The 4,226-nt window shown below is 43.0% G+C and overlaps 1 protein-coding gene across 1 annotated transcript in view; it reads right to left on the bottom strand.

Moving 5' to 3' along the window:
* Nucleotides 1–4,226, bottom strand: part of LOC101656322 (cytochrome P450 7B1) — a 197,936-nt gene that overhangs the window by 171,151 nt on the left and 22,559 nt on the right. The gene's annotated exons all lie outside the window — the stretch shown is intronic.

Raw genomic sequence — 4,226 nt, 5'->3', positions numbered from 1 at the left:
ATTCTCAGGCGAAGGCCATGGCCACAGAAGCCTCATTGGCTATCTCCAGATTGACAGCTTAGACTGCACCCCTACACTCTTAATCCTTAAACTGACACCAGATGAGGTGACTACCACACTCGACTTCATCACTAGTGTTCTCTCCATCATCAAACCAGCCACCAATATTCTCCTGTGAAAAACATTGAATTTGTGAATGCCTTCTGGTGCACATTTGCACCACAATTAAATAAACAATTCTTACCTTGCACCGTGTATTAGCCATAGCCTTTGGGCGGGGTTTGGCCTGGAGGCTGTAGCTTGTTTGTTGACCTCTGATCTAAACATCTTGGTGGCATAGCGGGTTACCTGTTGGATGTATCTGTTATGGTCAGCAGTGCGAATCCACCAGCTACTCCACCAGAGAAAACTTTCTGCTCCTGTCTAGATTTACAGCCTCAGAAATCCTACAGAGGGGTACTATGAGTCAGAAATTGACCAGAGGCAGGGGGTTAGGTTTAGTCTTGAATCCAAATGCCTCTACCTCCAGGTGCTTTATAACAGCTGGTTTCACAGTGAGTCACCAGAGGAAAGAGAGCCTGGTTCATAGAACTGCTGGTTCACTACAGTGGTCTTTCACTGCACATCCAACGTCGTGCTCTTTTTCCATATTGTATGCCCTTTTTATCTGGATGGAAAGCACTCTTTACTAGTCTGTATTGTGCTCCAAGCAGGAAATTTGAGTTTTCTGTCCACTGGGATGATTTTAGATTCTCAGAAACACCCATCCTTCAGAAGTGAAGCTAGCTGATCACTGAAATGTATTTAATGAGTACATTTTTTTAATCTATTAATTTCACTGGAAGATATAAATTTCAAAATGCTCACACAACCAGGAGGGAGAATATGCTGATCTAAGAGCCTTCACCTCTAAGGCACACATATATGTTCAGCTCTGTGTCAGGAGCAGAATTTATGGGTGCTGGGAGAGGTTCATGGAGCCCGGGTTATGTACTGATTGGGCTGTGGTCAGTAAGGTCAATAGTTCAAAACCAGCAGCTGCTCTGAGGGAGAATGATGGGGCTTTCTACACTCATAACCAGTTACAGTTTTGGCAATTCAGAGGGACAGTTCTAACCTGTTCTTTAGGTTGCCTATGAGTTGGCATGACTAGACGGCAGTGAGTTTGTTTGTTTGGTTGGTCGGTTTGGGGATAGGATGAAGAAATATCACAAAGTAGAGGAAAGTTAGCTCAGAGGGAACCGTGACGATCATGAAATCCACATCCTTATTTTATAAAAGGGAGACTCCAGAGAGGTTGAGGCCAATGACTTTAGTAAATTTAGCCATGCTGGTTAAACAGTATGTCTTTGATTAGTAGGAAAATGTGCCTTTCCAACATTGCTGGGGGGAAACAAAGCAGTGTCTAAGAGGGTTGACCTCCATTCATCCTTCGGCAGTCAGCTGAAAGCTGTGTGGGTGCTGCAGCTCTCTCGGACGGGGATGCAGCGGGGATTTCCAGCATGGGTCTTGGCGACCACCCAGGTCTCCAGCTGACTCATTGGGGGATGCTGACAAGCCAAACTAAGCGCAGGCTCTGTCCCAGAAGGTGCATTCACTGTTTCAATTCCTGGAGTGAGAGCTCCAACAAGCACCACGCCCTCTGTTTCAGCCTCTTTCGGGCCACTGGTAGAGTGGAGACTTCATGGGCTTTGGATTCAGCTAGAGATGTGTTTGATTTCAGCTGAACCACTCAGTAGAAGTTTGATGTTAAGTAATTGAGTTAGGCTTCCCATACTCCTACCACAGGACAATTGGATTCATGATACTTGACCGAGTGACCTCAGAGGCTTAAGACGCTGAACTCACAGGCTGGAATACACTGCTGGTTGACCTTGGGTTGGTTCTGACTCATAGTGACAAAATGAAAGCAATGCGTTTCAACGATTGTTGGAATGGTGAGTCCTTTGTAGCGATTTTGTCCATTCATCTTATTAAGAGTTCCCTTTCTTTTCATTGAGTCAAATTTAATGTCTCTTTCTAGTGATTGGTCTCTCCTAAGTGAGCTGAAGTTTCCCCATCGAAGGCACATGCTGTTTGAGTTGCTCGATGGGGTTGTTCTCCTGGCCATTTACAGTGCATCCAATGTTCTTTGCCAAAACCATAAAGCCATCAACCCTTAACCTACTAGGTACTCAATAAATGTGCTTACCCTTAATGACAGGCGAAAATGCATGAGCCCAGATTTCATCGGTCAAAAACAGAAGATGGTGAGAGGTAAAGTTCAGGAATCACTGAAGACTAGATGTCGATACAATTTCTTAACATACATAGTATCCTTCAAAAGGGTCAGGAGGCTCCTTACAAAGGGATACTGGGCTGAGTACATAAAATGTCCAACTCCCTATCCCGGCCTTGAAATGACATTCCCTCCTGCCCTGCCCTTTGCTCTTTCTCCCTAGAATCACGTTTCCAAATAGACTACGTTTATACAAGCCTATCGCAGGCTTTGCTCTCTGTGGAACCCCAGATCTGGCAGCAAGCATTCCTACGCTTCCCTAGAAGAAGTGTCAGGGGACACGAGAGCGTATCCAATTCCAGGATGGGAAAGAAGTAGCAGGGTGCTGCCTCTGTCTCCCGGCCCTGTGACGGAGGTCACTGACTTTTCCCAAGGAACCCAGGCAGAGTCTTGGACGCTTTCACTGCACTTCTGTCAGGTGATTAAAGCTGAGATGTGGAAATGTATATACCAGCTCAGGTCCAACAGACTACTCTCCAAAACTCAGTTCCTCCACTCAGTAGCTATGTATCTTTGAAGAATTTTAAAAATATTTTCTGAATCCTAGTTTTTTATTTCTAAAATGGGGATAATAATTTCTTCATCAGTGTTATTAGGAATATCCAAACACATATTAACATGTCTATCAAGCTATTAGGCACACAGTACATATGCATAAAGTACATATATAATACTTGTGATTCTGTTTTCTCTCAATTAAAACTGCAGTGTGCAAAAGTGAATTGCAGACCTAGTTATTCATCATGCAAACTCCATAAGTCGACCTCCATCTTCAGATTGTTTCTATGAAAAAGATACAGTTCCTACCTTACAAGGTTGTAAGGGAGCCCAGGTGACAAACAAGCAAAATCAGCAGTTCAAAACTGCCATCCACTCCATGGGAGAATGGCATGGCTCTCTACTCCCATAAAAAGTTACAGCTCGGAAATTCACAGGGGCAGTTCTACCTGGTCCCTTAGGGTCACTATGAGCCACAATTGATTCCATGGCAGTGAATTTCATGAGGCTGTGGTGATAACGAAATGGAATCATGGACAACAGTCAGTTCTGTTTCAGTCATGGTTTTAGAACTATTATTGTATTTCAAAGGAAAGATCCTAAAGCCTAAAAAGATAAAAGAAAAAAATTGATATCATGCACCTGCTGGAAGAGCAGTGCCCTTTCTATCATATTAAAGGGCGGTCCACTTTAGCCCACTATAGGTGGCAGGATCGGCTGATGGACAAATGCTGGCTCAGGAGTTCACCAAGTGCAAGACGTCCAGCTGAATAGAAGGAAGTGGAAGATGTGGCATACTTCTAAATCACCCTTAAGAGTAGCCTTCCCAGTCAGTTCAATTGATGAGCTGTAGATGAAGGCAGGAGCAGGAACCTGAACTTCAGAAGGCAGCTCTGCTGGAGTTTGGCAATCAAGGTATTTGTTTCTAAATGCCCCAAGCCAATCACTACACCAGAGTAGAAATATTAAGGCTACTACCACAACTACAGAGAACACACGATGAAATGTGGTCATTCATCCATCTAAGTGACTTGTGAGTTAATAGGTCTCCTAGATAAAAATCAAGTCCCTGAATAATTCTGACCTCACTTTTCCCATTCTTAATGAACAGCCTTACATTTACTTAAAGGTCTGAATAGCAATGCTTCTTACATTGTTTAGGAAAGTGTGTTCCCATCTATCTATTAATTGCACCAGAAATCTACCAGAAAACCAAGGAATGGTCAGCAACAAAGAATAACCATTTGCTAAACCTTAGAGATCATCAAGCAAAGAAGCTGACAGTAGATGATTTCTAATAAAATATGTTTAAATGATCAAAATAAGATAGGAATATGAAAAGTTAGGCCTTCCTGAAAATATAAATTTGAGCTTGGAGCAGGTTTAACAACTCAGGAAAGATATTATGGGTATTTGTTATATGCTCTGAGTGCTTAAACTATTTGCATTA

This window comes from Echinops telfairi, unplaced genomic scaffold (assembly GCF_000313985.2).
Source record: "Echinops telfairi isolate 266 unplaced genomic scaffold, ASM31398v2 ScPeMD7_1;HRSCAF=3_0, whole genome shotgun sequence".
In the NCBI taxonomy this organism is placed as follows: Eukaryota; Metazoa; Chordata; class Mammalia; order Afrosoricida; family Tenrecidae; genus Echinops; species Echinops telfairi.
Note: the sequence above shows the minus strand (reverse complement) of the source record. Positions and strands in the feature narration are given on the sequence as shown.